General features: G+C 37.2%; 1 protein-coding gene across 1 annotated transcript in view; it reads right to left on the bottom strand.

Moving 5' to 3' along the window:
• pkn1b (protein kinase N1b) overlaps positions 1-13,300 on the bottom strand; it is a 63,928-nt gene extending 50,628 nt beyond the window's left edge. The window contains exon 1 of the transcript XR_003674606.1: positions 12,969-13,300. The gene's annotated coding sequence lies outside the window, so the exon portion shown is untranslated. The remainder of the gene's footprint in view (positions 1-12,968) is intronic.
• Between the last annotated feature and the right edge of the window lie 694 nt (positions 13,301-13,994).

Below are 13,994 nucleotides of genomic sequence, written 5' to 3' on the forward strand. Positions count from 1 at the left end.
AAAGTATAAAATAATTTAAACATTTTAACTAAAGATAGATCTTATGCCATGGAAGATTCTATTACATTTTGGAGGAGATCTGGATCAATATGAAAGAGATTAGACCCTCAACTTAAAGTTTTGGGTCAAAATCACAATTTTCCACGATATTTTTGGCCGTAAAACGGATGGTCTAGTGTGTAGCAAGAACAAACAGACATGTCAAATCCTGTGTAAATGTAATGACATTTAGAAAGTAGGAACAATTACTTTAAACTGGCAAATAATAGGCATAACAAAGTGGTTAAGTGGCAAAAATAAGTATGAAATATGGTGAAAAGAAGTTAAAAGTGACAATAATAAATCAACATGTGCGACATTAGGTGGAAAAAGTGCCGTAAATGTCTTGAAACTGGAAAAAATATGCAGAAAATGCATTGAAGTTTGAGGAAGAAGTGGCAGGAATGAGAGTAATGTTGAACAAATGCATTAAAAGGCGCAAAATTATGGCAAAAAAATGTGATGAAAATAGGTTAAAATACACCAAGTTTTGTGTAGTTGCAGAAAAAGGGTATCCGAGCAAAAGCCAGATTGATGTGTAGCCCCTCCCTCTAACTCGAGTTCTCCACATCAATCTGGGTCTGTGTCTGGCGAATCCTTCCGGAACCAGGGAGGGGCATGAACAGAATGCTTAAAGCTGATTGGGAGAAGCGCCTGTCCACCATAATATGTTTTAGCCAATCACACGGTCACAAATGATGATGTCGTCATCAGCGTGAGCCTCAGAACAAGGTTCCGCTGGTGAAAACTTTCTTTTGGGATAGTGATGCTGCGGTCATTATGTCGTTGAGTGACTTTTGCTGTTTTTTGCAACATGAGTATGCCAGTTAAGAGCACGTTAACCATCCTCCTGCATCAACATCGTTCTATTTTGATTCAGAGCTATGCTAACAGTGGTAGCCCAGCTAGTTCGGTTCAGTTTCCAAAGGCAAAGGCGAGATCGGCACAAGATGGATTCTGGTGTTTGTGAACACCAGGATAATCCATCTTGCAGGCAAGGTTAGAAAAAGGGTTTAAAAAAAAGCAAATATGGGCTCAAATTGTTCAGAATATATTCTTAGTTTCTTGAAGGCATCTGGTGACCCTCTCCCAGTGTCTTATCCTTACCCCAATTTTGGGAACCCCTGCTTTAGTGGACAAGTTAAAGGCCCACAGCGTGCACCTTGGAATGCCAGAGTGTGCTCTGTCTATAATCCCTAAAATCCCTCATATTCCAGGGAATGTCTGCAGCCAAATCTCCTCTCTGAGTGCACAGTGGATGTGCTGCAGCAGCAGAGCGAAGGCGTCACGTGCAGTAAAGGCCAACAGGACGAGAGCTGTTCTGACAGCGAGGTGAGAAAGAGGGTCTTGTTTGCGCTCCGATGCACATCTGTATGAGCGCCGGAGCTGGTGCTGCAGCCGACGAGCCGCTGCACAGCTGGGAGGAGTGCGTTGCCATCAATGGCACCTTTGTGGAGGAGTCCATCTCCTCACGTAAACGCTTAAGTGTTCGCGTTCCCCTGCTTTGTCCATTGTGAGCAACAAACAGTCGCTCTGTTCAGCTCTGTGAAACATAAAGCGCTAATCCTGCCTCCACCACGTGAAGCACGGCCACTGTTTCTGTGCACGTCGGATCACAGTCTTCAGTACTTTAATGGAAGCGTTAGAATGACTCATTGTGTACTGGTTTAAACAGGTGGTGGTCAGTAAGGGTGTAAGAAAAAAAATCCATCCGGCGATATATCGCAATATTTCACCGCCCGATTATTGTAACGATCCAAGAAATTTCTAAATCCAATTTTTTTTTAATCATGTTTTTTTTTTTTTTTTTACAAAAAAATTCACTTACAATTAATCGGTACTGAGCCTTTAATAAATAATCCAATAAAGCTTAACCTTCCTCTTGTGTTAGCTTTCTGTTAGCATCTCTGATGTCGTTTTAAATCAGCTGTAAAATACACTAAAAAGAAATTAGACGATCGATAATATTTTTTTAATCTCTTGTTTACCTTGATAGGCTACATTATCCATGAAATAATTGGTATTAATATTTTGGTGAGGGTGTCTGAGCCTTTGTTCTGTCAGTAGCCCTATACCCCTCAATTTAATTAAAATTTTTTAAATGGTAAACTGAAATAACAGGTAAACTTGATATGAAAAATATTTGTATAATTCTTAACTACATATTTCTAAGCCATAGAACTGTAACATAGTTCCCCAGTTTTGCGTTAAGATACATTTTTTATGACAAAAAATAAAAGGTAATATATATATATATATGATATAATATATATATATATATATATATAAGGTGTGCATGCACAGCACTAAACATGGCAGAGTGATGGACGTCTACGGCGTTTTGGAGTCTAGAAATGTGCCTGAAATATGAATGAGCTGCAACTATAACAGGATTTAAAGCTTTTCCTCTCTGGGACAAATCCAAAGTGAGATGTTGTACAGAACATCAAACATCTGTGGTTATTAGGATCCACTGCAGCTACATGTGTCACGATGTGTCACACAGGATTTATGGTGGGCGGGGCTAAAACAGACCAGCATTAGGTCAAGGAGCACAGTCATCCATTCTGGATGAAATAAATGTAAACACTGATAATATGATGATACCTTTGAGCGTGGGCAACTGGCGGCCCGGGGGCCACATGTGGCCCTCGAACTAATTTTGTAAAGCTCCCAATGTAAATGCAAAAAAAAAAAAAAGGAATCAAAAAATACACACAGTCAAGCGAACAAAAAAAAAATAAGGACAATTGTACACAAAATGACTTCGAAAATCATACAGTTACATTATAAAGATACATAAGAATAAAAAAATGCACGTAAATAACTTAAGTTTACAAAATGACAACAAAAATACACAAAACAATTATTGACACAAAACTACAGCAAAAACACACAGAAGTATTCCAAAAACACACAAAACAAAAACACATAGAAATAACAGAATAATATGCAAAATGACAACAAAAAATACACAACATGACTCAAACACACACAAGGCAAACACAAAATAACAGAAGAACATACAAAATAACATTGAATTGCACAAAATGACAACACACACACGCACACAGACACAAAAACAGCAAACACAAACAAAATGACTCTAAAATCACAGAAAGTTACAATAAAAAGATACAAATGAACAACAAAAGATACAATCCTGTATTAACGCTCACATTGGTCTTTGTTTACAGTCATAATCCTGCACCAAAATATATCTAAAGTGTTTATTACACCTCATCATATCATAGTCATTTTAAAGCTTAGAATGTCCTCCATAGATACAGTATAATAAAAACTAACAACTTAATACAGATGACAAATATGAATATGCTGATTCTCTGGAGGATTATAGAGCTAAATGACTATAAAGGCCAAACCAACTCTGTGTAACTGTGTGACTGTGAGCAGGTAGAAGGATGAAGACGTGAACATTCCATAAAGCAGCTCATCCATCTTCTCCACCTGCTGACATTGATCGTGGTCACAGAGAGCTTTGCTTTGCTTACTCAGGGCCGAACACAGGTTATTATTCCACTTTCAGACGCTCACAGATCGTTTGAGCTCACAAAGTCAGCGTTTTTTTTTTTTTACGTCTGGGCTCACATTAAAACTATTTGAGTGGAATCGAGTAAAAAGACGATACTTTAAGAGAAGGAAAACACTTTTCCTTTGTTTTGATTTCTAGGATCATGCTTGTATGAAAAGTGTTGATCATGACGGTTATAGTTGAATATAATACTGATAATACTTACACACAGTTCACTACATCATCAGTGACACCATGTAGAAGCTGGTATTAAGTCAGTAATGCTCAACATGTGTCTCTTTATGTCTTAACCTTAATGATATTCCTCCAGAAAACCTTAAAAGGCGGAAACTTTTTAACCCCTTTTTATCTTTTTCCTTTGGCCATTTTGAAACTTCCTTTGTCCAATTGTTGCCCCTTTTCAAAAAGTTCTGACACTTTTTTCAGACTTTAGCTACACTTTAATTGAATTTTCTGCTTTCTTTATTTTTTTTGGCCACTTTTCATCCAAATAAGCTAACTTTTGCACAATTTATACCACTTGTTTCCTTTATTCCCTACATTTTGCCTCTTCTTGTTCCACATTTTTGCACTTTTTCACTATTGGTTGCCATGTTTTGCACATTTAAGCTACCCTTTGCCATTATACACCACCTGGTTTCTCTTTATTTGCCCATTTTTTTGGCCACTCTTGACTGTCTTTGGCCCACTTTAATCACTTTTCACTCTTTTCTTGGCACGTTTTTGAACCTTTTCAACCATTTTAAGTCACCTATGTCTGCCTCCACTTGCTCGACAAAAAACCCCGTAGCAGTCAACCCCTGCTGAGGTATGATAACTGAGGCCTTAGGGCTGAAAATGAGAGGTCAAACGTCTGATTCATGACAGAAAACACGTCGTACCCGATGCCAAGCTCGTGACAAAACGGGGCGACAACCCTGCGATGTGATTAGATGTTTGAACAGGCACGATGTTAATGGGCGAGGGACGATTAAAAGTGATTATGGCAAAAGGCTGAGCGGGATAAGAGCTCCATTCCATAATGCACACGGTTATCTCTCTTCACTAATGCTGTTGATTACGAGAGCGTGCGGGAGAAAAGGTTAACTTCATCATTACAATCATCATTGTGAATAATCTGTCCACTTACAGTACGTCTCCAGATCAGCCATTAAAGGAGGTCTTTTAGGGACACGTTTTATTGCAGCTACTGTGAATGAACTCCTGACTTTAAACTGTTACGTGGGATTTTGTTCAAAATCGAATAGAAATCGATACATGACATACACTGACTAAACACTCACTTCTATGTTTTGGGAGAATATCACACATTTTCAAAGTATTTTTATTTTAAAGGTCCCATGTCATGCTATTTTCACCCATCTCCATTTGTTCTAAGAACCCCAAAAACATAGTATTTGAGGTTTATTTTCCCAAACTCGCCTGTTTTCCAGAGTTTTAGCCTCTGAAAAGTCACTTTCTGAGCCACTCCACACAAACAGGCTGATTTGCGGCCTACTTATGCATATTCATGAGTGGGCGTGTCTATAGACGGGACACTGACTTCCTTCTCCCGGTGACTTAGGGCCAGAGGACGGCCCGACCTCGTCCCACCCACTTTGTAGCCGAGCTCATGCTGCTTTATAAACACGAGAGCGTGGGGGCTGGGCTTCCTGGAGGCGCGGCTTCTCCAGCTCAGTGCCGCGTCAAATTCGTCATCAAAGTGGGAACGCGTCATCAAATTGGAGCGAGGTGTTTGGGCTCACCCTGCAGTAAGAAAAGGCGAAAATCACCCTCTAACTAATGATTGAGGGAATTAATGAAAAAAACACTTTGGGCATGTGTATGAAGCCCATATAGCACTTTATGATGTTTAAAGCACAGAAAAGTTTATTTAGCGTAACATGGACCCTATAAAACAGGTGTCATATTTTTTGTGAATGAATTGACAAGTTTTGTTTTGTTAACTGTATAATGAAACATTTTCCAATTATAGTTATATAATGGACAGTATGTCTATTCTTTTTCCCCTGTCCTTTAATGCAACCATATATATATTTTATTGAGAGCTAGGGCCCAATCTCAGGACTATTGTTATTGTTTGTATGTACACTGACTGTTGCCAATAAAAAGATTTTAATTAAACAAAAATATCTAATCAAATCAAACAAAACCAAATTAAATTAAATTGAAATAAAAATAAAAATGAAAATGAAAATGAAATGAAATGAAATGAAATGAAATTAAACCAAAAAATAACAGCAATTAACACAAATAACCTTATCTAGCATGTTTGGTATGATTTCAAGATGTTAATTAGCAAGTAAAGTCATCTAATTAGACAAGGAAAACAAAACATAAATAAATAAAATGTAAATGGGTAAATTCTGAAATGGAATTGAGGATAATTAAAGGGAAAATCTGATCGCCTTTTTTAGCTGTGGAACATGCTGAGGCCTGGCCTGGGTTGTGAGTGTGATTTTAGGTCTGAGAACCCTGCACTGTTTATACTGCTGCAGTTCCCCCTCCCATCATTGTCCACGTTGGAATAAAGAAACGAAACAATACCAACTCAACCTCAGACACGTTAGCATCAACAATGGCTAAAGCTTTGGTTACATCACAGTCTGTTTTTTATTTCTCCGTCTGAGTCCAGGACTGACAGACAGAAGGGTTTGCTCTGCTCTGCTCGCACCTTAAACCCAACACCGCCGCTAACTCACAGGCTATCACATGACCTGTGCTCAGGGCTTCAGGTGGAACCACAATCAGGTCACATGGCCCCGTGCCCATGTCCTCCAATCTACTGTGGTTTCTACTGCCGCTGCATGAGTCAACGTCTCCACTTTAAGGAAACCTTGATCTGAGCATCAGCAGACTTACAACGTTGGCGTGAACTCCCTGAAACTTTAACTGGGATGCTGATGTGACACTTTACTGGTGAATCTCTATAAAACATGAGTAGCACTGTTGGTTCAGACCAGTGGGCGTGCACTGTAGCTGTTCCCACTCAACCTTCTTGAAGCTCAGATACGGCGCTTAGGGGCGCTTCCATCTTGCAAATTTGAGTCATTTGGAGCCAGAGTCTGCGCAGTAGGGTCCGGTGGGAGGAGCCCTGGTAACATGCCCCGCCCATTTAGCATACTGCCCTTATGCAGCCAAGTTACGCCAAGAACAGAAGTATCTTTCCCGCTGGAAATTCTACCAAACGGCTTGTTCAGATCATAGAGTTAGTACAAAACCACAATATGTTTCAACTCAAATATATAAACGTACTCTATTTAAAAATGAAGAAAATCACGCGTCTCGGCTTTCCTTCACGATGTAACTGCTATTCACAAAGGGTTCTATTCTCCCGTCTGGACTTAACTGCTTTTTTGCGCGCTTGAATTTACGTGCTTTTCTCCTACGCGTATTCTACGGTCCAGGCTGCTGACACGCAGGTGGTCTGAAGTATGTCAGTATGCCCTAGGGCAGCTGTCGCTACATTGTAGCTTACCACCACCGGTATGACTGTATGAGTGACTGGTGTGAATGAATAATGGTTTCTGTAACGCGCTTTGAGTCTCCTCGAAGAAAGCGCTGTATAAATCCAAGCCATTATTATTATTATTAGGGATGTAACGATTAATCGTTAGGCAGTTAAAAATCGATTCATAGGTATCAAGGTTCACATCGATGCTGTGAAAATTGAATCGCAGTACTTTTTTTAACCTTTTTTTCGCTATCCAGAAGTGTTGGCGGCGAGCGAAATCTGCTACTACTTTCTTTCTGGCCGCCTTCTACTCTTAAACATGTTCATAAATGATTCCTTACCCCTTTAGCACCGAAAGAATATCTGTAATATTACGTGAATATCTGTAATATTACGTGAATATCTGTAATATTACGTGAATATCTGTAATATTACGTGAATATCTGTAAAAGTCACGTTTTTCTATTAGCTCTGTCTGCTAGCATAGCATCTCTTCTTCACTCTAAGATATCTGCATGCCAACCGACCACTGGGTTACCAGCGCCCTCTCAAAAATTTGAACTAAATACAGTAAAATGACTGTTTGTTTTTTAAGTCCAATTGTTAAGGCACAAAATACATTTTCAGTTGCACTTTTAAAAAGAAAAAGAACTATTATGCAGTTTTGTATTGTTTACTATAGAACCAGAATTTAAACAATAAGCTTCTTCTTCATCTCTATTATTCCTTTATTTATTTCATTCAAGATTTATTTTTAGTTAAATTGCATTGTTTTGAATAGTTTATCAAGGGATTCTTTTGACAATTAAAAATAGTATAGTATTTTCCCAAAAAAATAAAGGAATATTTTCAGTCATTTATATACAGTCCCATTTTGTAAAATAAATCGTGAGAGAATCGTTTCGTGAACCCAGTATCGTGAATCGAATCGTATCGGGAGTTGAGTGAATCGTTACATCCCTGATTATTATTATTATTAAAGTGGCAGTGATGTAATTTTTTTGGGGCTGTCTAGGAATCACAGAACATGGAGTTTTCCCAATGCTTGTAAATGTCATTGAAATCCGTGAAAATGTTAAAGTTCACTTTCAATTTGAAACGCTGGCTTTTTGTACTTACGCGCATCTATGGCAGAGATGAGCAACTTTTATCACAGTGGAGGCTGAAAAAAATGTGATTCTCTGATGTGAGGGCCACATAGAATTAAAATGTGTTTGTGTGTTTCAGATTCCTTTTGGGTGTTTTTGCTGTACTTTTATTTGTTTTTGTTGTCTTTTTGTGTGTTTGTGGAGTCATTTTGTGTTTTTCTGTTGTACATTTGTTACCTTTTTTGTACGTTTTTGAAGTCATTTGGTCAAATTTTTTTGTTGCTTTGCATGTCTGAAGTCATATTTTGAATCACGGTTACCATTCTGTGCAATTCTTTGAGTAATTTTTGGGTTTTTTTTGTAACGTTGTGTGTTCTTGTTGTAATTTTCTATCCAGTGCTCATTTTGTGTATTGGTTTTGGACGACGCGTAGCGTGTTTGGTCTATGGCGTGCAGATGAAGACAAACAGACATATTTGCAGTAATCCTGGCGTGAGCAGGCGGGGTACTTTGAATATTTGTGCGTTTGTGTCTGAGGGGCGGGTACTAATGCCTCCCTCCAAGGAGGTCAGACACAGAGAGATGGACACAGTCTCTTAATCCTATTATCCTCAGCAGGAGCAGCTGGACACATTTAATGAAACACACTGTGACACCGATGTGTGTGGTTCACTTTAAAACACTGTTTCACAAAACCAACACCTAAAAATCTGTTGCTGTCATAATTGTAATTATACATTACATTATATATTATGTACTTATACTGTACTATAAATATGCTCAATTATAATTTAACGCAAAACTGGGGAACCATGTTACAGTTCTATGTACAGTTCTACAAATATGTAGTGAACAATTATTAAAACATGTTTTATATCAAGCTTTCCCACATTTTAAAAATTTTAAAAATATATATATATAAATCGAGGTGTATACTGACACAAAAAAAAGCTAAGATGTCCACACCAAAAATATTAAAACCTATATTTTCATTGATTAGGAAGCCTAACAAGGTAACCAATAGTTAAGAAATTAGATGATAGATATTGTTTTTAGTGTATTTTACAGCTGATTTAGAACCCTTTATCATAAGAGATGCTAACAACAAGCTAACACAAGAGGAGGGTTAACAGCTTTTATTAGGTTATTTATTTCAGGCTCAGTAATTGTGATTCATAGTACCGTAATTAGACTTTAGTAATTGAGAACATAGTAGTAATTGACTTTCTGAGGATAAAAAAATAATTGTGATTTCACTGTAAATGGGAAAAAAAAGCTGGTCAATGTATTCGTAATTGAATATGGGTAATTGAAAACGTAATTTTAAGTGAAAAATGTAATTATTGACCCCAATCCTGGACGTAGGAATCTGATTATCGGCATCCAGAGATCCCACACAACAACAACAACAACAACAATAACAACAAACAGTCTCTCAACTCTAGTTTTCCACAGATTTGTTGTCATTTTTCAGTGCTACTCAGCAGACGTGTAAAGAGTATTGATATATTCTACTCAAGTAGAAATACTGGTACTTGATTGAAATTGTATTCAAGTACAAGTACAAGTAAAAGTAAGTCATACATATAATACTCAAGTACAAGTAAAAGTAAGTCATACATATAACACTCAAGTTCAAGTAAAAAGTAGCTCAATTAAATAGTATTCAAAGTAAAAGTTACTAGTTACTTACACCCTCCATATTTATTTTCAGTAATAAATCTTGCCACGGTTCCCTTGCATACAGTAAACATCTCATGTATAAACTTAAAAAGAAAGAGACAAAATCTACCACAATTGGAACTTAAATGATTTTCCACAAAGTCATCTGTATAAAACAAAAGGTTTGTCAAAATGAAAAAAAAATAAATAATAATAATAATAATAATAATAATAATAATAATAATAATAATAATAACACCAATGGATTCAGTTCAAAATGAAAAATTATCAGGCTGTAAGTATACAGTAGCTACACTTATGAACTCTAAAACTGAGAAAATAACCTCCATTTAATGCCGTTTTGGTGTGGTGCATTACGTTTAATCTGATTGGTCGGCTATGATGTGATGCATTCGATTGTTGTAGAAATGTTATGAATTACTTTCCGTCTTTTAAAACGTACACAAGTACAAGTAAAATGACTGATTTGATTAATAAGTACCCATAGAAGCAACTCAATTACAGTAACGTGAGTACTTGTAATCCATGACTTTCTTTCACCTCTGCTCCTCAGTCAGTGTACTGTACTGTACGTGCATCTTTCCCACAGTGGTGGGCATGAGGCTGTGTATGCCAGCTCTGCTCCATTAAAGGAAGCTACTCGCACTCTGCTAATCAATAACAGAGTCATTTGCAAAGCAGCGGCAGCCGACCCACCTCTTTCAGGTAATCACTACAGGAAACCAACAGGAATAAAGAATTGATGAGGGGGGTGGGGGGGGGCAGCGGCTGCAGGGTGTGTGTATCTACCACAGTGCTAGCCGCCGCGTTATGGGCCCGTTCTATACGAGCAGGTCCGACTGATAAACAGGCTGCTGCTGCTGCTGCTGCTGCTGATCGATGGAGGGAGGATGGAGATGTCAGAGAACATCCAGGAGTGCAGCTTTCACTTTACACTGATGCCCTTAATGTGTTTTTCTAACTCTTCATAGGCAATCATTAAAAGTTTAAAACACATTTCAACCTGCTGATGTTACTGAGGGACGGCTCCAAACTTTTTTTTTTTTTTTTGTTTTTACTCTGTGACCCTAAAAACCTGCTCTTAGTTTGCTAATGTAAACAATCAGAGGGAGGACCCAGGAATTTATATTCAGTTTGTTTTATTTAAATCCGATATCCGTTTTCTAGCTGATATCGGACCGATATCCAATATCAATATCGGATCGAGACACCTCTAATATTTATTCAATTGTAGAATATTGTAGATATGAAGGTTAAAATGTATGTAACCAATTAATTAATAATAAATGGGTCAGTTTCAGTATCGTATCGGAAGTGAAAGAGTTGTATCGGGACATCTCTACTAAAAACATGACAGTTGTGTTGTTTTTCGCTTTACAATAAGTGTCCACGTATCATTAGCTGCATTTCCATGACTCTTGGAAATGCGCTAAATCTAAATAGCGCAAATAAAAACTGGTCATGGAGACGCCTGAATTTCAAAAAAAAAAAAAAAAAACACTCAAATATCGCTAAAACGTTTTGACGTCATTTTGATATTGAAATGTGTCGCAAATAAATGCAACAAAAACCCGTTTGGCGATATAGAAAATGACAATATGGCCTATATCGAGATACAGTATATGTATGACTTGTTTTTATAAACACAATCACATCATTCAAGTATGTAATATTATTCATACAGTACAGTCAAACAGTGTCCTTCTTTACAATGTTTACATATCTCTGATATATATATATATATTATAGCTTATTTTGCATTAAAATACTCATTTTATGAGTCTGTGCTTTGTTGCTTCTGAGAACAACATGAAAAGCACAGTTACAGTAGATGGATTTCTGAATGCATCAAAATCCAGACCTTCATCTAAACAAACCACACTACAGAACTCACTCGCACGTGCTGTCCCTTATGGGAGAAAAAGACAAGAGTGGCAGATATTGTGCAGCTGTTTGTTAGTAAATGTGTCTGTGTGGCATTTTTCATTAGCAAATTTAACCCAGAATTGAGTTAAAAATGCTGAGATTTATATCATATATCGACATTTTGAGAAAAACATATTGAGATATGAGTACTAGTAAACATTATTATTTTTAATACCGCACCAAGTTAGAGCTACTTTCTACTAACTGACACCATTAGTTCTGTGAGAATCTCATCCATATCAAAGGTAAAATTGTAGCTAAAATATCTTTAATCAAATAAAAAAATTAATGCAATCAAATGGAATCGATTGGGGAAATCTGAATCCTACCCAGCTTTAATAATGATTGTTGTAACTAAATCATATTTGCATTATTTTTGTAAATATCTGTATCACATTTGTATATAATTTGCATATTTGTATTACTATTAGTAGTATTATCTATCCTACTTTATTTTCTACTACTGTAACGTGTGTGTATCTGATCCCTATTTTTATTTTTATTTTAACAGTCATTTACTTAATTATGCACTTATTTAACGTTTATTCTTTCTTTTACGTCTTTGTTAAATGTTTTATTCTTTTATTTGTGATTTATTTATTTTTCTGTGGCTGTAACAAAACCAATTTCCCCCTGAAATTAATAAAGGAAATCTGATTCGGATTGTGATATAGTCTGAAAGGCTACATTTTCACATTTTTACAGTTTAATTAGAGGCTAAGATAATAATGAAGACTAGCACTAACTTGAAAAGGTTGGAAATGTTAAGGTTTCAACATGAAACACCTCATTTCTGCAATTGTTTCATTTTCTTTACATTTCACAGATAATCTACCTTACGGTTTGTTTGTTTGTTTGAATATATATATATATATCTTATAACATACCACTGACCACACATCTGAGATGCAACACTTAAAAACATTTGTCACAATGTTTCAGTGAAAATAAACATTCAAAGATGGTGAATTTAATACTAAAATGTATCAGCACTATTTAACTTTACTCAGTACAAACGACATCTTTCTTAATGTCTTTATCTTTGTGAGTTTGAATCTTTGAAAGTAAATCATAGAGCTCCTGAGGGCCCCTCACATGGCTCATGTGGGCTACCTGGTGCCCGCGGGCCCCGTGTTGGTGACCCCTGTGTTACAGAGTGAATGTGATGTGAAGGTAAACAGGTGTACCTAATAAAGTGGCCAATGAGCCAGAGAAACCAACTCACCTGTTCGCTAATGTTGGCCATCATGGCTGAGAGGAGGAGTTACCAGGTGACTCTGCGGGTGTCTCTGGTACCAGAACCAGGGTTAGGAGCAGCTCCAGTATCGACCATGGAGAGGTGAGAGTCTACAGTCCCAGAGAGGAGAGGAGAACCCGGCTTCACCTCAGGAACCAGAACCAGGACCAGGACTCACTGCATCACGCTCCGCTGCGGGTTTCATCCTCCTCCTCCTCACCGCGGAGGCACCGCCGCTGCCGGGGCTGAGGCCATGTCCGCCCCGCGTAGGTGCGCTCCGGCCCGGCTGTTTGAGAGCGGAGAACCGGTGAGTGATGCTGCTCCGGGGGAGGAGACAGTGTGAAGCTACGGAGAGCGAAGTACAGCTAGTTTCCGCTACGGCCTTCAAAATAAGAGCTTTCACCACCCCAGGAAGTGTAAACAATAAATCTAAAATAATTTTTTTAAAAATCAGGCAAACTTGTATAAATAGTTTGATCAAATAGTTTTAGAGACCTCTGTTCTAACATTAAAAGCCCAGGCTGTGATAAACAGAGGTGGCGAAAGTACTCGTCTTTAGTCCTGAAGTATCAGTATATAAATACTTAAATAAAAAATGACTCTGGTAAAAGTAAAAGTATTGAAGTTGCTCCCTTACTTGAGTAAAAGTTTTTTTAAAAAAATGCATGCTACTAAATGTAGAAAAGAAAAAGTAAAACAAATGCAACTTCAACATTAATAACATGATTTGTAAACCAGCAAATTCCATATAATTTTTTTTTTTTTTTAAGAACTTGTAGAAAACTGGTACAGAAACATGTTAAATTTGTTACATTTGAACACCTGGAGAATTTAGCACCTATAATAAATATAATTTGTAGATACAATGTGTCAAGAAAAAAGAATGCAAATGCTCAATTACACCCAGAGCAGCTTTGACTTTAACATTTTTCAAAACTTGAAAATATTAACTCTAAAACTAAGAGCAACAGAAAACACAAACTACCAATTTTTTTAATTTAACCTCAAGAGAAT

The sequence above is a fragment of the Gouania willdenowi genome, chromosome 8 (assembly GCF_900634775.1).
Source record: "Gouania willdenowi chromosome 8, fGouWil2.1, whole genome shotgun sequence".
NCBI classification, from domain to species: Eukaryota; Metazoa; Chordata; class Actinopteri; order Blenniiformes; family Gobiesocidae; genus Gouania; species Gouania willdenowi.